At 62.6% G+C, this 19,741-nt stretch overlaps 1 long non-coding RNA gene across 1 annotated transcript; it reads left to right on the forward strand.

The window, feature by feature from the left end:
• The first annotated feature begins 10,123 nt into the window (after window positions 1–10,123).
• LOC109258252 (uncharacterized) lies at window positions 10,124–16,175 on the forward strand. The gene is made up of 2 exons (XR_002076261.2): window positions 10,124–10,326; window positions 15,613–16,175. It is a non-coding gene; the product is annotated as an uncharacterized LOC109258252 (long non-coding RNA).
• Window positions 16,176–19,741: the final 3,566 nt, after the last annotated feature.

The following is a 19,741-nucleotide window of genomic DNA, read 5'->3' on the forward strand; positions in this document are numbered from 1 at the left end:
TCGTCCCTGCCCTCACCAGGGAGCTCAGCGGGCAGTAGCTGGGGGACACCCAGGGAGGTGACGGCCAAGTGCCCAGACCCGCCAAGCCTGGAGAGGCCCTCTCTGCCCAGGGCCCGACACGAGAACGAGGCAGGTGGGTCAGCCTTCCCAGCAGCGCAGGGCTGACCTAGGGTGCCAGCCGGGCCCCGGACGAGGTGCGCGGGGCCTTCCGAAACTCACCCCAGGAGGGATCAGGCCGTGTTTACAAAAGAGCCTGGGCAAGTAGCTGCTTCAACAGGCCTTCAACCCCACTACACTTCAGAGCAGGCCACAGCTCAGAAAACAAATAAAATGTCATCAGAGCCCAGGACTCTCCACTCAAGCCTGGGGCTGGGACTCCTGGGCAGGCCACCAGCCTGGTGGAGGTGAAGCCCGAGTCTCTGAGGGACCCGTCCAGGTTCCCGGGGCAGGGCTCAGAGGCAGGACCTCGCCTCTTCGGGGGGACTCCAGCACGGCAATCCTGCAACCTGGGCCCTGCACATGTCAAGTCCCAGGGACCCTCCCAGGACGTCAGAGACCCAGACCTTTCCTGCTCCCAGTACCCAGCCAGGGCCCTGCCACGTCGGGGGCGGGGAGCCAAGACAGAGCGGAGCATTCTTGTTCCAGAAAGGACCCTCCGGGGAGAGCCTAGCTCTGTGTGTGTGCGAGCGCGCAAAGCTTTCACGGGGGGAAACGGAGCCGCTGTCGGCCCACACGGGGCCCCGCCACCCCACACTTAGCTTTCTTTTCTCTTCCCCACACACCGGCACCCACCTAGGGGCGCGGATCCAAAATTTACCACTTTGTATCCTGTGGCCTCAGTTTCTCAAAGCCAGTCTGCAAAATGGGCAGGAGTGCCCACCCCTGGGGGCTCTGGGAGGAGCTTGGCACCTGCAGAAGTCATCACCTTAGAGGCAGAGAGGGGGGTGTTCCCAGATCTGACCACCCGTATCCCAGTGTCCCTGCAGCGCGCCCTGTTCGTGAGGTGGGGGCGGGGGGCGGCTGGGGTGCTCAAATCCTCACCCTGACACCCGGGGTTGGGGGGCACCTGCTGGCTCCCCGCCACCTCCCAGTCTCAGCAAACGTTCCCACAGCTGTGCCCGGTTCTGGCTGCCAACCTGGTGGCCAAACTGCGCCCCAGGCTGCAGGGGGGGCGGGCAGGCAGGAGGGACGACTGACCGAGGGGTTTCATTCATAATCAGCTGTTTGAATTTCCATTCAGCACAGATCCTTCACCCAGCCTCACAGCCTGGCTGCCGGCCCCACCACCAAATTAATATCCTTCCCGGCGCTCGTTCATAAAGTCTCCCCACCCCCCTCCCCCCTTCCCTGCCTCTCACTGGCTCCCAAACCCCAGGGAGGGCAGCGGCCCGCCGCGGGGGGGGGGGGGGGGAGGGGGGGGGGGAGACGCCTGGCCAAGCCCCTTCCTCCTGCTACGTGGGTCAGGGCCTGGAGTCGGGGTGGGGGGACAGTCTGGGGTAGGGAAGCCGCTGGGCGGGGATGGCAGCAGGAGGACAGGAAAACTGAGCCTCCGCGCCTCAGGGGGGTCCTCCCCCCAAGTGCAGGGCCAGCCCCCCCCCCCCCCCCCGGAGAGCGCCCCGCACGGCAGCCGGGGTGCGCCGGAAGTGAGGGGCCCCATTTCTGGAATGGGGCCTTCCCGGGTCTGAGGCTCCCGGTGCTAAGGCCCCCTCGTTGACCCTGCCCACCCGCGCCCTGCTCCGGGGGAGGAGGGGTCCCGCGCGTTCCAGGGCCGGCGGCCTGCTGGCCTCGGCAGCCCGGGCGGCGGCGCACAGGCCGTCCCGGTGCCAGGGCGGCCGCAGGCTGGGAGCGCACAAGGTTGCTCCGCCCGCCCCGGCCCGGCCCCTGCGCAGCTCGGCTGGAGCTGCGCGCCCGGGGGCCGCGGGCGGACCGGCGTAGCCCGGGGAGTGGGGGGCATGGGAAGGGGGGGGGAACCGGGGCGGGACCCCCCCTTCCCCAGCCGCCCGCCGCTCCCCTCTTCGCCCCGCCGCCGGCCCGCTGCCCCGCTCCCGCCCCCGAGACCGAGTGGCGGCCCGGCGCCCGCGCCCCCCGCCCCGGCCGGCCCGGGAAAAGTTGCCCGGCCGCCCGCCCCGGGCCGGCGCCCCAACAACTCGGCCAGGGCCGCGCGGAGGGGGGCGCGGGGCCGAGCGGCCGGGGAAACGCGCCCCGCCGCCCCGCCGGCCCGGCCCCGCGAGCACTCACCGAGCGGCAGGAAATGTTTGGTGTCCATGTCGGCGGCGACCGCGGCCGGCGGCGGGACGGCGGGCGAGCGCGGCGGCCCCCGGCGCGGCCGGCCGGGCCCGGGCGGCGGGAGCCGGCGGCGGCGGGGCGGCGGGCGGCGCGCGGAGGCCGCGGCGCGGCGAGTTGTTGCAAAAGTCGCCCAACAATGTAAACTACTTGAGCTGCGCGCCGCCGCCGCGCGCCCGCGCCCGCGCCCCCGCCGCGCGCGCGCCCGCGCCCGCTCCGCTCCGACCGCGGCGGCGCCGGCGGGGGGGCGGCGGGGGACCCGCGACGGGCGCGGACTCGGCGCAGCGCCGCCGCCGCCGCCACCGCCGCCCCGCCCGGCCCGGCCGCCCCCGCCCGGCGCGCGCCCCCCCGCGGACCCCGCGCCCCCCGCCCCCGCGCGCGCCGGGCCGCGAGCGCGGAGCGGGCGCCGCGCAAACTTGCGAGTTGGCCGCGGCCGGGCCGCCCGGGAGCCGCGCGGGGGCGGCGGGGGAGGGGGAGCGCGCGCGCGCGCGCGGGGTTCCCTCCCCGCTGTCCCCAGCCCTCCGCGCGGAGGGGGGAGGCGGGCGGGCGGGCGGCGGAGCCCTAGGCGGCCCGGCCATTGTCTGGGCGGCCACACAAAGCGGCCGGCTGCGCCGCGCGCTGCCCCCGCCCGCCGCCACGTGGGGAAACTGAGGCTGGCGGTGGCCCGAGCTCCAGCGGGCGCACGGGCTAGGCCTCCGCCAAGGAGTCCTCCAGTTTCTGGACGCGTCCTCCGGCCGGCCCCCACTTTCACGCCCATGGAAAGCCTCGGTCCCCGGGTACCCTCTGCCATGCCCCGCGGCCGGCCCCCACCGGGCAGCCGGGCCAGGCCGGGGCTCGCGCTCCCTGCACGCTGGCCGGACCTTCGGGGACCCCTCTTTAGAAGCACCGGGCTGGGGAGGAGCTGCCGTGAGTTGGGCGCTGACTTTGGGGCCGGTGGCTACTTCCCTACCCTGACTTTTAAATTTGTGATTTGTTTAAAAACGGAAGGAAGCACGCTGGCCCTGAGACCGGGACCGCCTGGCAGCAGGACTTGGGGTGCATGAGTTACCTGCATGGGGCGACCCTCCCTCAGCACATGCAGCCCAGGGGCGCCCCCTCCCCACCAGCCCCCGGAGCCTGGAGCACTGCTCCAGGATCTTTCCCGTGGAGACCCACCCAGGCTCCGGGAGGTGGAGGGGCTTACCGAAGCCACGCTGGCTGTGCGCGGTGGTCCTGGGGGCCGCCCTGGCCTGATGTGGAGGGAGATGATGACTGGATGTGGACGGCCTTGCTGCCCAGAGAGACCCCAGCCCTGACAAGGAAAGGGGGATCCTGCCTGGTGCACCCCCTGAACAAGCCTTTGAGACCCTGCTGGGTTTTACCTTCCCCTCTGTGAAATGGGGAGTAACAGGACCCACCTCCCACCTGACGGTCAGGAGCTGGGTCTCTGGAGGGCCGTTTGGGCCTGTCCAGGAGGGAGGCTCTCATTCCACTTGGGGCAGGAGGATGGTGGGGGGTGGGGGACGAACACTGTTGGAGAGCTACCCCCCACGGCAGAAACCCCCCCCCCCCCAGGCTGGTCCTGTCCCCCTGGCTCCTGCTTGATCCACACTCCCCTCCCCTGCCGCAGAAAGCCTCCCCTTTGCTGGCCCTTGAGCCCCCCACCTGTACCTATAACCCCCCCCGCCCCCCCAACCTGCACAGCTCCCTGCCTTCCCTTTAGCCTCGGCCTGTTAAACTGTGGCCTTCAGCCACTGTCTTCACACCCTCCTCACTGCCTGGGACACAGCTTCAAAAACTCACTTCCTCCTGCCAGGGCCGGGGGCAGGCAAGCACACAGGGAAAGTTCCTGAGAAGGAGCAGAGGCACTGACATGGAGAGCAGTTCTCAGGCCTGCCTCTATCGCCCCCCGCGCATCCTTGGCCATGGTGCACGGTCAGGTCCCTTTGGGCCCTGTCCTCCCGGCCGGCATCATCAGACCCCACCACCCCCGCTACAGAAGAGGCCAGATGCCCTTTTCTTGCAGGGACCCCGCTGGGCACAACTGACCAGGAAGAAGCTCCCCAGGACCACAGCCCGCACTCCTCTGCCTGACACGGTCATCCAACAACCCAGGGGCGGTGGACAGTACAAGCCACCTGACTGACGAGAACACGAGGGCTGAGAGAGGGGACGTACGGGAACATGTCACACAGCAGTGAGGACAAAGTCAGGATTGAACCCAGGGCCCGTCCTTGGACTCTGTGCCAGCAAGGGTGCAAGCCTTCACAGGCCCCGTGGGGGGCCTGGGTGACCATCAGTGACGCTGCCTCCCTACCACCTCCTGTATGGACAGCCCATCCACAGTCCAAGGCTCCGGGCCTCAGGACAGAGAGGGTGAGGGTGAGAGTGAGTGGGGAGGAGCAGGAGAGAGAGAGATAAGTAATCCCTGCTGTCCAATGTCGTGGATCATTCCTTCATTCAACAAACGTCCGTTGAGCCCTTGCTCAGGCGGCGGTGTGGTCCCAGATGGACAGGCATGGGCCAGATCCCAGCGCTGCCCCTTTCCAGCCGTGCAGCCAGGCCAGGTCACCCCCCTCCCGATGCCTCAGCTTCCTCATTTGCAAAGCAGGGACAACATGCCCTCCTGCCTGAGTCACCGCGATGACGACATGAGAGGGCACCAAGTGAGCTCGGTTGCCACTTGTCCTGCCGCCACTATCATTAGGTGATGAATTAGGCCCTCTGGGAGCCCCAGCCCCGAGGAGAGCCGGGACGTGTCCGCAGGGAACTCTCTTTTAGGTGCAGAGTAATGGGCACGCAGGAAGAGGCTGCGGACAGTGACCGGAGGGCCAGGCCACGTGCAGCCGGGGGCCCGGGCGCTTCCGGGTCCGGCTGGTCCTCCAGCTGGGTTTTGAAGGAGGGAAGTTTTCACCGGGGTAGAGGCAGGGGTGAGGACACTCCAGGCGGCCGGACCGGACCCGTTGTGAGCGCTGGCCTGGCCGGGAGGGGCGGTACTGAGCTCCCGGAAGGAACGGCAAGCAGCCCGCTCGGCCGGCAGGTCGGCAGGTCGCAACTCGCTGGGCGCTGTGGGAAAGCCGGTCCTGGAGGCCTGGGAGGCTGGGCTCGGGCATCTGAAGTCACCTCTGACAGTGGGCAGCCTGGCTCCCCCGCCCCTCCCCCAGCCCCGCCCCTGCCACGGAAAACTCCCTGGAGCCAGGGAGCCACACGCAGGCGAATTTCCATGTGGGCTCCCCGCCCCAGGGAAGGCACAGAGGCCAGGAGGCCGGGGGGGTGAGGGCCCCTCTGTTCCTAAGACAGATCCAAGGAGGGGGTCGTCCAGCCCCAGCCTGCGAGCATGTGGACAGGGGGAGCGAGTGCGGGGGTCCCCGGGCCTCAGACCCGCTTGTACTCCCGCCCCAGGGCCCACAGATGCCGACCGACCACAGGTGCCCTCAGCCTTGCCTTCTGGTGAAGGGGTACAGGGCGCGGGGTGCCCTGGAGCCACCGCCAGCAGCCACGGGGCCGCAGCAAATCCGGCTCCTTGGTGGAAAATGCCTGTGCCCTTTCTATTTCTAGGTTTTGCTCCCCCTGAAACCGGGGCTCTTTGTGGAGGTGCTCCCACAGGCCACCGCCCGGGACGGCGGCTGCCCCATTTGGTGTAGCCGGGTCCAAACTAACCATGGAAAAAAAACGCCCCCCAGCCTTCCTGCCATGTAGTCCGCAGCCAAAAAATGTTTTTATAGTAATATCCCATCTATTTACAACCTGAGATCTAAGAGGGTTTTGTTTTTTGTTTGGGGGCTTTTTTTTTTTCTTTTAAACGATCCCTGAAGGATGCTTTTTTAAGGTATTTTGGTCTATTTCATGTGCCTGTCTCGGCAGAGTCTGGTAAACAGTCTCCGGAATCACTTGGTGAATAATATTTTTTAAAGGCCCACGTCTGCCGGGCAGGGGCCCCTGAGGCTAGCGTCTGGGTGGACAGCTCCCAGCAGTTCAGGGGACACCAAGGGGCACCTCGGCCACTTCTGGCTCCTTCCCGTAAACAGGGTCCACGTGATCCTGAGCTGGTGACCAGCAGGACCTCACAGGGGCTTAGGCTCGTCCTCATGGGTGGGTGGCCTGCCTCTGTCCCCAAACACCCAGCCCCAGAGTGCCCTCTCTCACTGACTCCGCGGCTCTTTCTGGGGGGTGACGCTCTCTGTGCTGAGAGGTGACTCAAGTTGAGAGGTGGTGAAGCCCAGAGAGGCAAGGGCTCGCCCCAGATCACACAGGGAGGCCTGATGGAGCTCCCCTCAGTCTCCCCCTGTCACCCCCTCAGTCTGGAGGACACGAAAAGTTGCCTGTGTCCTCGGCCTCCAGTGTTGTGCTTAGCGGAGGGAAGGAGCAAGGATGGGAGAAGATGGGAGGGGGGGGAGGGGAGGGGAGGGGAGGGGAGGAGAGAGGAGGGGGACCTGGGGAGGGGAGGGAGGGGGAGAGGAGGGGGAAAGGCAGAGGACAGAGATAAGGGGAGGGGAGGAGAGGGGAAGTGAGGGGAGAGGAGGGGGAAAGGCAGAGGACAGAGATAAGGGGAGGGGGTAGGGGAGCGGAAGGGGGAGAGGAGGGGGGAAAGGAGAGGACAGAGATAAGGGGAGGGGAGGGGAGCGGAAGGGGGAGAGGAGGGGGGAAAGGAGAGGACAGAGAGGGGGACGGGAGGGTGCCTTCTGTGGCCGGGTTTGGCCCTCTGTGGAAAGCCAGCAGCCCTGCAGTTCCCACACCACACCTGTCCACAGCTCCTGGCCCCAAAGGACAGCTGGCCTCGCGCACCCAGGCCTGGCAGACCGAACCCCAGAAAGAGAGGATGGGTGCTGTGTGAATCAGGTGCCCTGAGGGTTGCTCCCTCACGGGGGGCGGAAGCCCAGTTCCAAACCTCCAGGGAGCCGAGGGTGGTTTGGGCAAAGCCATTCAAGTGAGCCAGGCCTGAGGGGGGAGGGGCTGGTTTGGGGAGAAGGGCCAGGATTTGGGAGGACTGGTGGGTTCCTTCCAGGGCCCTCCAAAGAGACGCTCCATCTGGATTCCGAGGCTGCCTGGAAGCCGTCCCAGCTGCCTGGGAGGGGTGGGGGGGGGAGCAGCCGCAGGCTGGAGAGGGCCTGTGATTCCGTGAGGTCTGAGTCAGGAGAGGACACCGGTGCTTCCTAGGTGCCTCTCGGTGCCAGGCCTCGGCACCCTGCCGGGCCCTGTCTCCCCCAGACACCCGGCCCTGCATCTCCCCGTTTCACAGATGGGGACACTGAGGCTGAAGGGAGCCTGGCTCCAGGCCGTGCGGGGGCTTCAGCACCAGGGGCGTCAGCTGCTTACCGGGGAAGCCTCGGGACAACCACCGGCTCCGGACCCCTGCCTGGAGCTAACTGTTCCAGCGCCCAGCTCCTCACAGTGTGGGGGGGTCAGCTGGGCAGCACGGGGCGGGCAGAGTCCAGAGAGGAGGGCCAGGCAGCAACACTGGAAGGCTGGGTGCTGGGGTGGGTACCGGAAGGGGCGGCCACCAGCCCTCACGTGGCTCTCTCTCGGGTCCACGGCCTCCCATAAAACGGAAGAGAGGAGCCACCAGCCACAGAACCTTCCCGGCACACGGGGAGAACCTGTGCACGGCGGGATCCGTCCCAGGAGCCGCGGGGATCGGCCACAGCGTCCCAGCCCTGGCGTCGGCCCCAACCTCGCCTGACCGGAGAGGGCGCGCCCCTCCCGGCCCCTCCCCTCCGTGCCCTCTCCAGACGCCGCCCGTCCGGCAAGAAGGCGATGTGTTTTATCGGGGGCATTTGTTATCGACGATTGCCTCATGAATCTCCCTCTATACACATGCATATACATAAGAGGTGGGTAAGTATGCAGGGAAAAGCCACCGAGCCCAATCTCACTGATGGAGTCAACTTGCCCCCATAAAGATAACGGGAAATGATTCATAATATTTATTTGACAGACATGATATGAACCGTAATAGCCTGTTGGGATTAAAAATATCCGTACGTCTCTGTCATCCACCAATGTGGTTTAAATATTATATATGTGGCCACTGGGGCAACAGGGAGCTGGGAGCGGTTATTGATAGCGGCCATAAAAAGGAGTCGTTTTGCACTGAAGGATGGGGAAAGTAACCGAGGAGTTGGCCCCAATGCTCCTTGGGGCTCGCATCGAAAGAACCTGCACTTGAGACGACGCTCCCCGCCCCCCAGACTGCCAGCACCCGGGGGCTCGGCCGGGGGCGGTGGTGTCACGGGAGGGCCAGCCCCAGCTCCGGGCTGCAGCGCAGGGTCCCCACAGGGGAGGCCACCGAAGGCCCAGGCCCCACCCTCTCTGGCCGGAGACCCCCACAGGTCAGCCTGTCCCCAGCCTCCACCCAGCAGAAGAGAGCATCAGCCCCCTCCCCGCCGCCCTGTGAGTCAGTCACTCCCCTGCTTAAAAACCCTTCCAAGCTCCCCACTGCCTTCGGGATAAAGTCCAAACTCCTAAGAGAACCTCAGCCCTTCCCACGAGCCGCACCCCACCCCCCAGGCCGGCAGCAGGGCAGGACTGCTGCTCTGGACCACGGTCCCCAGCTGGCCACCCCACAGCACACTCCAAGGCCCAGCTCCGACGGGCCCCTCTCGGCAGTTTGCAGACCACCCTCCCCCAGCACGCACAACCCCCCAAGCCTGGCTGGGGCTTTTCTGTGCCCCACGGCAACCTGCACCCCGTGTGCCTCCGTGTGGCCTGTTTCCTTGATATTCCCAAGGCCAGGGACGCAGGATCGGCAGCTTTCCATTCCTCCCACGGAAAGTCCCCCCATGGTCACCAAGGGGGTGCGGGGAGGACACCGTTTTAAAGGGGCCTGGGCCCTGCCGGTGGCCACGCAATGGCTCCCCCTCCAAGCCCTGGGGGTGGGCCTCAAGATCCTCGTTTATTGTCCACCTAGGTGCTCCTAGACTTAGAGAAGTATTTCTCTCCCAGGACTTCGGTTTACCTCTCAGTGCAGCGACCCTTCAGCATGGGGATGTCAAGGCCCCTTGAATACCTCACAGGAAGCCTTTTAGGGTTTGCTTTGGGAAGTGCCCATGGGCATTGTCACCGAGAAAACCTCGGGGAGGGTTAACCCCCTCCACCACCACCCTACCTCACCCCACCCGCCTGGCCCCCAGCCCTATCAGGGAGCCCGGACCCCAGGCTGATGAATTACCGGCTCCTGGTGACAATGGGCCTTTGTTTGTCCCACTAATGAGGGTCCCAGCTCCCTAAAGGAGCAGCCTCTGGGCTGAGACACCGGCAGGAGGGGCGGGGCAGTCCTGGAAATGAGGTCACCAGGGAGGAGGGGCCGGGGCCCACTGCACACAGTGCCTGGGGTCTGCGCCCTGGGAGAGGACAGACGGACGGATGGGAAAGGTAACAACCAGGCCAGAGCGTCGCTGATGAGCCAAAGGACACAGAGCACGTGTTTCCCAGCCTGCAGGCACAGACCTTCATTTTACCCCTTTTAGGGAGACCTGGTTCTTGCTAGGGACCCCCAACTGATGCTCTCAGCCGCCTGCTGTGTAAGCAGCGCTGGTCACGTGTGGGGCTCCCAGACAGGAGCTCCTGCTGTCCGCGTGTTGAACCCCCCGGGGTCTCCCTCAAGCAGGAGACACTCGCACTTCGGGCTCCCTCTGCTTCACCCACAGACCCTGCCAGAGCCCCGCGTGCAGTGGGCATTTGTGGCCCCGGCCCCGGTCCTCGCCCTCTTCCCTGGGACGTGAGCATCAGGGCCTCCACCGGCCTAGGGGCAGTGGAAATTCAGAAGTGGTAGGGGGGAATGGAGACCAGGAGGTGACTGGTCCCATGCCCGGCCCGGACGGCTTCCCCGGGCTCAGTGCGCGTCAGACGGGCTTAATGACATTTGACTTTTTTTCCCCCCTTAAAAAGATTTTCTTCAGGGTCATAAACTATTTCTACGGACGAGTGACCTAGGAAACACACACGCACCAGTGCGCCTTTGGACAAGACACCCTCCTACCCCTCCCTCCCCACTCCAGCATCGAGGTGGACACAAGATTGGAGAAACGAATACGGCAGGTGGAACAGAGGGAAACCCGCAGAAAGGTCGGAGTATAACATTTTGCTTGGTTCCGTTTCCTCGGTGATCCTGGTCTGGAAGGGCCGGTGTAAGACAGGGGAGGGGCCGCGCCCTGGTTGGGGCCAGCTGGGGGCTCCCCCGAACCTGCCCATTATCCCGTCTACTCCAGAGGGGCCGTCCAGTCACCGCGGAGTCACAGACGCCCGAATCAGGAGGGAACCCCAACCGACGGGGGGGGGGGGGGGGGGGGGGGCGGGGAGTGATGGGACTGACCCTGCGGGGTTCAAGTGTGGATCAAATGAGATAATGTCTGCAAAGCCGCCAGCCCAGGCCTGCCCCAAGCTGGCGCTGAATAAACGGCCTGGCTAATAGGATCATCAGGCCCGGCTGGGGTGCAGCTCCCCACGCACATTGGGTCAGGGCACCGCTCAGCCCAGAGCCCAGCAGTTGTCTGGAAAGGCAACTTGCCCGAGGCCAGGCCCCAGCATTGCCCGATGGAGGCCCCGTGGCAGAAATTTCCAGATTGTGCTGGTGTTTATATGTCGGTCCCTGGTATCCCAGGTCCCTTCTAGTGACGTTTGTCCACAGACGGGGTGATGGCGGGTGGCTCGGGCCCTCGGGAGCCGAGCTGGTTAAGGGCTTTTCCCCACCAGCTGCGTCGTGCTGGGCGGGCTTCTGGGTCTCGGCTCTTGAGGAACACAATTCCTGGGCAGGCAGGAGGGGACAGAAGGGCCTCCCAGTGGGCCCCGGGAGCCTGTCCGAGCTGGCTGGAGGGCACAGGGTCAGCAGCAGAGAGCCGAGCTCCTGCCTGGCCAACGGCACACTGCATCCGCCGTGGGCAGAGAGCGTGGCCGAGAGCCCCTGGGGGAGCCGCTGTCCCCACACAACACCCGTGACCACTGGTGCCAAGGACCTGGCTGGCACACCACAGCCCAGCTGCCGGCCCTCTCAGCAAACCGATCAGAGAAACATTCGCCGGAGGGCATGCCATCACCCTCTTGGTCTGACTGGTGTCGCTTCCTGGGGTTCAGACCCAGTGAGGCGCTCCGTCACTCAGCTCCCCCGCCCTCGACTTCCTCCGTTAAATAAGCCTGCCTCCCACGCCCCACCGGTGTGGGGTTCCAGAGCTCTCTCCCGGGGATGCCCTGGTCATCACGATGCCCCTCGGGGCAGGGAGGGGTGCCTGGAGCAGAGCAGGAACCACGCCCGAGTCCGAGCCCGGTGCCCCCCATGCCGTGAAGGGTCCTAGGGAAATAATCTCGGAGGACAGCCTGGGGGCAAAGGTGCTGGGGGAGGCCGGCCGGCAGCCGGGAGGCGGCACGCTGCCTGGACAGCCACCGGGTTAGCCGGTTAAATAACGATTGGCCAGTTAAATACACAGTTGTGCAAAAACAGTGTCTTGCCAAGTGAAAACACAGCGGCTTAAAGTTACATACAGAAGGATTCCAGTTAAGAACGCTCGCCCAAGAGTCTGGCGAGAACCCCCCACCCCCGACCACCGCTTATTCGCGGGGGTGAGTTCCAGCCACAGAGCCGGGGGGCGGGGGGAGGGCGGCGTCCAGATCTTCCTCCATACTTTTCCTCGTTTTCTGTAATGAGCCTTTATTTCTTTATAATCAGAAAAAAGTAGGGTTAACAAAAGTCTGTCTGCAATGCGTCTGAAACCCCAGCTCAGGTCCCGTCTCCCCTCTCAGAACCCCCAGCCGGCCCCCACCCCCGTGGCGCCCATGTGGCAGCCTCACGGGTTCTGGGAGCAGTGGTCGTCTCCCTGGAGCCCTCTCCTCTCCTCTCTGCACCCCCCTCCTTGTCACGGGGGACTCCTTGTGCCCACCATCCAGCCTCCCTCCGGGGACAGGCTCTGAGCCACCCGAGTCGTTCTGGAAACATCCATGACTACTTTGTACAGATAGGAATATGCTCTCCCTCCCCTCGATCGGCCGTGAGGGGGTTTGTCCGATCCGCCCACCTGTTACTGGGCCAGGCGGAATTAACAATACACTTAATTTCACAAGCATGGAAGGTTGTATCTAAATGGCCAAAATATTTGGACCACGGCAGATAAGTGAGATCATTTCAGTGGTTTTCAAAGCTGACACAGAAGCCACTTGGCCTTTGTTCCCAGCTGTCTGTTGCCAACACAGCCAACGGTGGAGCTCGTCCGAAAGGTTCCGAGCTGCAGGATGGAGCCCGGGACCCCAGCACCACGCAGATGCCACCGGGGGATGGGGGGCAACGAAGAGGGAGAACACAGCCCAGGCCCCTCTTCCCTCCACCTCCAGGTGACATGCTGTGTGACACCCCATGGGCCAGGTCCCACCATGCCACCCTGTGGCCCCCCGGAGAGGGGGCAGGACACAAGACCAAGAAGAAAGAAATGAGGGTCAGAGACACCCAGAGGGCGTTCTTAGGGCCCTCTGGCCAGGTGTTGGGGCACAGGGCTCCGAGGGCCTCAAGGTGGGCCAGGTCTGGCCAGGGGACGTGGGTGGGCGGACTGGGGACCCGCCCTCAGGGGGGTGCCATCGTTGGCCCCACTTTGCCAGGAGGAGCCAGGCTTCGAGATGCCAGGCGGCTTGCCTTACACCGGAGCTGTGCTAGGGCCCTGTCGGGAGCCTGGTGCCCCGAGGGCAGAGCCGGGCCGGGCTGGCCGCTGCAGGAGGTTGGGTGCACGCCCCCACCCCCAGCCCCACCCCAGGGCGGCGCGGGGGCTGGGCCCACACTGTCCTGAGCCCCGAGAGAGCCTTGCCCAGACTGCCTTCCAGAGAACTAGCGAGCAAGATGCTCCCAGACCACCGGAAGTGGAACTCGGAGGCCCAGGAGAAAGGAGGGGCTTGTCCAAGGCCAGAAGCTTCCAGCAGAGGCTGGGCCCCTCCCTCTGACCCCCCCCCCCCCGCCCCCTCCAGCGAGCTGCAGAGGATTAGTGCCTCCTGGGGCCCATGCCGCCTGCCCCCCCCCCCGCCCCCCCACGAATGCTTGAGCTCTTTATCAGGCTGCTGCCCCAGGAGCGGCTTTGTCTGGGAGCCACCTCACCCAAGAAGGAGCCAAGCAAAGGGCTAACAGGATTTCTCAGCCCTGTCACTCTGGCCATGAACCCCCCTCGGCCCTCCCAAGAGGAATTAACGCTACCTCTCCCCCCTCCGCCCAGGCCACCGGCCCTGAGCGCCTCCTGCTACCTCTGCATCTACAGCCACGCTGGTCGTTGAGCCGGACTTCAGGCCCCTGTGACCCGAAGGGGTCACGGGTGCCAGGACAGACGGCAGGTCTCCCGTGGGTCGGGCAGCCCTCGGCCCTGCTGTTGGGGGGCCCACGGAGCGGGGTGCAGACAGAGCAGGGCCTTCCACGCAGCCCGTGGTTGAACCCCTGTTCCGCCACGCCTCACGTGCCGGGGGCTGGCACCTTGGCCGCCTTGACCCTGTTTCCTCCCCCTGACAGCGAGGGCCTCGGACCCTTCTGGAAGGCAGCTGTGAGCTCAGAGATGCAGGGCATGGTGATACCTGCTCAGTGTCACCGCCGTGACTAGATGAGTGACGCTCCAAGGATGTGACTCTGAGTGTCACGTCTCGTTAAAGTGGCCCCTGTGCCGGGGACTGGGTTTCCTGGGTCCTACGACGACAGCTGCCTGAAGGGACCGGAGCTGCCCCCACGGGTGTCCCGGGGTCTTTCCCTGGGCTGGCATCCGCGCTGGTCTCCTCGGCGAGGCTGTGGCTGGCCTCCTCTGGCCCAGAGTGACACCCTAAAGGTCCCCTTTGGCTTTTTCCCTCCCACATGGGACCCACGGGGCAAGACCTCTGTGCCTCCGTTACCCACATTCTCCGGGGCTCTGCAGGGCAGGCTGCAGGGATCTATGGCTTGGCCTGAGGGGCCCGGCCGACCCGGCTGTGTGTCCTGTCTCTGAGACTCGGTTTCCTCTCACCCACAAAGGGGGTGTGGCAACCCCTCCAGTCATAGGTCCAACGATCGTGGCACGGTGCACGTGCAGAGCAAGCACTCTATAGGTCTTGCTTCAAACAAAAATAACACTTGACTGTTGGGAGAAGAAACGGGACCCCCGGTCACCCCCGCAAACTCATCCGTGGGGGAGGCTCTTCTCCCGGGAGCTGTGCGTCCACGCTGAGCTCCTCCAGCCCGGCGGCTGGCTCCCCGCCTTCACTAGGGTCCTTTCTGGAGGAGGCGCCCCCTCTGACGGTGGGGGGGGCCTGGGACCAGCCCCCGGCCGGCGTGCCCAGCAGGAACGTGCAGCTTCCGCATCCGCCACAAGCCAACTGGTCACCAAGAGCGCGCCCAGTGCATGGGGGACGTGGCGGGTTTGTGTCGGACTTCCTGCTCCCCCAGGGATGAGCCCTGTGACGGGGGGCCGGGACCAGACCCCCAGCACGTCTGAGCCTCCGCTCCTCATCGGTGAAATGGGGAGTAGGGCCTCTGCAAGGCTGGCTGCGAGGAGAAGGGAGGGTTTTCGTGATGATCAATCAGGCTGAGTGACCCACAGCCTAGGTGAGGAGGCAAGACAGACTCAATTGAAAGAAGGACAGACTAATGGCAGGGAGGGCCTGCCATCAACCAGGAGGGCCAAGACATTGCCTTGACCAATGAGGAGACAGGCCCAGAGAGAGGAATGGACTCAGGTACAAGGCGCTGTGACCAGGGGCCTGGAGCAATGACGCAAGAGGAGTTCCAAGGCCGGCAGTGACAGTGGCCAGAGCACAGATGGCAACACAGCTTCTGAGGAGGAGGGTGGTGAGTCTGAAATGGGTGGGGTGGGCGGAACCATCTAGCAGGTGACCCCGCCCTCTCCACAGTGGCCCAAGGAACTCACAGCATCACTGGGCGACTTCTTGCCTTGTGCCTGGAACTAGGATCACGGGTACAGCCTGTCCTCTCCAAATACAGGCAATACATTTGCAATCTGAAAATCACCCCATGTATCAAAATTTATAGGTGCAGCTAAAGCAGTACTGACAGGGAAACTTATAGCTTTTAATGCTTATATTAGAAAAGAAGAAAGATCTAAAATCAAAGACCAAAGGTTTCACCTTAAGATGAGTTTGAAAAAAAAAAAAGAGCAAACTAAATCCAAAGTAAGTAAAAGGGGCGCCTGGGGGGCTCAGTCGGTTAAGCGTCCGACTTCGGCTCGGGTCATGATCTCGCGGTTGGTGGGTTCGAGCCCCACGTCGGACTCTGCGCTGACAGCTCAGAGCCTGGAGGCTGCTTTGGATTCTGTGTCTCCCTTTCTCTCTGCCTCACATTCTCTCTATCTCTCTCTTTCTCTCTCTCTCTCTCTCAAAAATAGATAAACATTAAAAAAAATTAAATAAAAGGAATGAAATAAAGAGAAGTCAATGAAACAGAAACAGACCACAGAGATAATGAACAAAGACAAAAACTGAGACTTCAAGATTAACAAAATGGACAGAGCCCTGGCTACTATGATCAGGAAGAAAAAAGAGCACGAAAATCGCCAGTATCAGGAATAAGGAGAGGTTATCAGCACAGATCCTACAAATATCAGTAAGAAAATGCTATAGATAACTTTTTGCCAAGAAATACGACAATGCAGATGAAACGAACACATTTATTGGAAGAGAGACCTTACAAGATTGACACAAGAAGGAATAGAAGATCTGATCAGCCCTATAGCTTATTACAGAGCTTGAACTTGGGACGCCTGGGTGGTTCAGCTGATTAAGCGTCCGACTTCGGCTCAGGTCATGATCTCACGGTTCTTGAGTTCAAGCCCTGCATTGGGCTCTGTGCGGACAGCTCAGAGCCTGGAGCCTGAATCGGATTCTGTGTCTCCCTCTCTCTCTCTCTGCCCCTCCCCTGCTTGCGCTCTGTGTGTGTCTCTCTCTCAAAGATAAAATAAAACATTAAACAAAATTTTTTCATGTTTTTTCAAAGATTTTATAAGAATCTGTATTGAATTTTTAACAAATTAAATCCAGCAATATATAAAAGGGATACCTCATGATCAACTGAGATGTATCTCAGGGACACAACGTTGGTTTAACATTGGAAAGACAACCAACAAAATTCACCCTATTAACAGACTAAAGGAGAAAGCTCCTGTAAATATACGATTATTTCAAAAGATTCAGAAAAGCGTTGATAAAATTCATCACCCGATCATGACAGAAACTCTCAGAAGATTGGGTTGGAAGTCAGAGAAGTTCCACAAACTGAAAAAGAGAATCTGTAGAAAATGAGTGACGTAGGGGGCACCCAACTGGCTCAGTCGGCGGTGCGTGTGGCTCTTGATCTCAGGGTCATGAGTTCAAGCCCCACACTGGGCATAGAGTTTACTGTAAAAAAAAAAATACAGGGGCGCCTGGGTGACTCAGTCGGTAGAGTGTCCAACTTTGGCTCAGGTCATGATCTCGCGGTTCGGGAGTTCAAGCCCCACGTCTGTGTTGTCAGTGCAGAGCCTGCTTTGGATCCTCTGTCTCCCTCTCTGCCCCTTCCCCGCTCACACACTCTCTCTCTCTCTCTCAAAAATAAGTAAAAACCGTCACAAAATTAAAAAAAAATTAAATACAGAAGGAAAAGAGCAACTTATAACCAACATCACCCCCTTTCCTGAAGTCAGGAAAAAGCAGGGGTACGAGTGGCTTTTGTACGTGTTAAAAAGATGACCCTTGTCCCCAAATAGCAAGCCACGGGCTCTGCTGCCCCTGCACAACCCCCCCCCCCCACCCATGCAGGTCGCCCAGCACTTGGCTGCATTTTCTTCCCAAGCCCCCAAAATAAAATACCGTTACCTCTGTGTGCTGGACCTGCCTGACCGGAGGACCCTGAACTTCACCTACGGGGTGGCATATGGTTAGATCCCGGCTGCGGCCAAACCCTGGGGCCCTGAGGCTCAGAAAGGCAACCCCTCGCCCTTAAAGTAAAAACCCTTGGGACTCCTTATGGGGTGGCCCCGTGAAGGCACAGGGGGCATGGGCTGGGGGTCAGGCAGACCCAGCTCAGATCCTGCCCAGCATCGGGACTTCGGTCTGGCCCCTGAAAATCTCATCTAGGGCGGGAAAGGAAGCTGTCTTCCCCAGGCCAGTTCCGAGGCACCACCGTCTGTGCTCTGGGGCACTGGCACCTCCTGCTCTGGCCCAGCACACACTCCCACTCCCTCCACACAACCTACTCCCCTTTTCCTCTCAGGCAGCAAACTCGGGACTCCTCAGTGGCTCCCTCTTTAGCAGGGCCTGGCGGGAGAGAGTACCAGGCTGTGGTCGGCTTGGGGACCGCCGGGGGCTGTCGAGGTGGCACCCTTCGGCGTATCCTGTCCTCTGGGGCTGCCCTGCGAGGAGTGGACGTGCTTGGGGGCCCTGGTGGTGCCCCGCTGGGGCCTGGGGGTAGTTCTTGGCTCGTACTGTGCTGGGCTCTTTCCGGCCCATACGTGGCCTTCCTGTGACCACCAGCTTCAAAGCACCGTGCCTTCCCCCAGGCTGAGAAGTCAGAGGGCTGAACTGCTCTTTGTAGAAAGTGGATCCGTATCGGCACAAGCCACAGGTAGGGGACGTAGGTGTGTGACGGTAGGCCAAGCGACACCTGTAGACACATGCTCGTCTGGGATGTGGCTGAGACCAGACCACCCAGACCCTTTGCTCCAGTCGGCTGTCGCCGGCCAACACCAGATATAAGAGGCTTACGATCTTTCACAACGTAGAGGTCAGGAATCCCGGCAGGGGTCCCACTCAGCAGCCCTTCTGCTCCACGTGGCATTGGCTGGGTTCACTTGGTGGCATCCAGCTGGCGGTCAGGCTGGTCTGGAGAGTCCAAGATGGCTTTACTCACAAGTGTGGTTCTTCGGTAGCTTGACCAAAAGACTGGACTGAGCTGGGACTATCACCCAGATTGCCTACACGGGGCCTCTCCGGTGCGGTGTCTGGGGATAGTTCGATACCTTGCGTCACAACTTAGGCTGCTCAGAACGTTCTAAGAGGCCTGTGGGTCAGGGAGGCTCCGAGGCATCATCTGACCTAGACTTCGAGGTCACATGGCATCACTTCTGCCATGTCCTACGGGTCAAGCAAGCTGTGGAGCCAGCCCAAATTCAAGGGGAGAGGTATTAGACTCCGCCTCTCGGTAAGGGAGGGATCGCTTTGGAGGGGCTCTTTGGCAAGGCTGTTCTTTTGCTTGGCCGTACAGAGAACCCACGAGAAAGGTGGTTTATCCTGTCCGTCAACATCACCGTTGTCACCACCATCGCCCTGTGCTGTGCGTCTCTGAGACCAAGGCTGTTCGAATCCCTGTGGAACACGTGAAGAAACCCAGGCATGGAGTAGTTTGCCCCGTGTGACCCTGATGGAAGCATCGGGCCCCGGGTGCAAGTGTTTCTACCCCACGCCCTGCCCACCTTCCCTTTAAGGTGCCCACCCACCTTCCCTTTAAGCACCTGCTCCCGTGGTCTCCCCAGAACTCTCACCATGGGCGGCCCGCAAATCCTCACCACAAACTCGCCAGGGAGGCTTTATCACCCGCCAAGTAGAGTCGAGGAGGTCGGGGCACAGAGAGGGACGGCCGGGGTGTGGCTGGAGGCCCGGTTTCCGGTCTCCAACATTCGTCGTTGTTCTGCCGCAGCTGTCCGAGATGGGGAGCCCGGCGGAAGGGGGGGGATGCAGAGCAGGTGCTGGCGGTTCTGTCTACGCGAATCGAGTTAACTGGATAATTGCCACTTCACGGTGCTCGGTGTTGACACAACCTTGAACTTGGCTCTTCACGGGAGCTGACCTCTGAGCCTCCCGGAGGCTCCCCTGGATGGCAGGTAGGGCCTCCTGCTCTCCCAGGACAGGGGCGGTGGGGCTCCCAATGGAGGAGAAGGGCTGAATGACTATCCCAGGCCGCCAAGCCACCGTGGACGAGGTGACAAGACGAGCCTCGCATCTGCCCGCTGCCTCCAGCCCTGACAACTAAATCACCCCAAAGAGACGTGTGTGATTTCATTTCTATTCTGTCTGCAGGAGGGGGAAAATCAATGTTTGCTAAATGAAAAGGAAAAAGATCGGCAGGAGGAAAATGTATTTTCAACTTTTAATAGGGCATTATCGACGATGGCGAGTCAAAAGGAAAGCAGCAGGCCCGTCTGGCCGTGGGGCTCGGCTGGGGTGGGGTGCCAGGATCAGTGGGGAACAGTTAGCCCCGTCTGCCACGCCCGGGGTGGCCCCCAGCCTCTGGATGAGCTCCAGCTGGATGCCCCACATGGGCGGCGGTGGGGGCAGTGGGAGAGCAGGGAAGGCGCCCCTCCGCTCCCGGGAAGGAAATCAGAGCCAGGCTGGGGCCTTCCTGCACAGTCCACACCCTGCTTGGGCCACAAAGCGCGCCGAGGAGGGCAAGAAGGATCGGGCGTGAGGTGCCCCTGGCGGGAGGCACGCTGTCCCCTCGGTCTCCTGTGGCTTCAGATGCCTACGCGGGGGGCCTGTTTGGGCGACGTGGATCGGCAAGGGTCCGGTGTAA

Source organism: Panthera pardus, unplaced genomic scaffold, assembly GCF_024362965.1.
Source record: "Panthera pardus isolate Hobbes unplaced genomic scaffold, ASM2436296v1 HiC_scaffold_20, whole genome shotgun sequence".
NCBI lineage: Eukaryota > Metazoa > Chordata > Mammalia > Carnivora > Felidae > Panthera > Panthera pardus.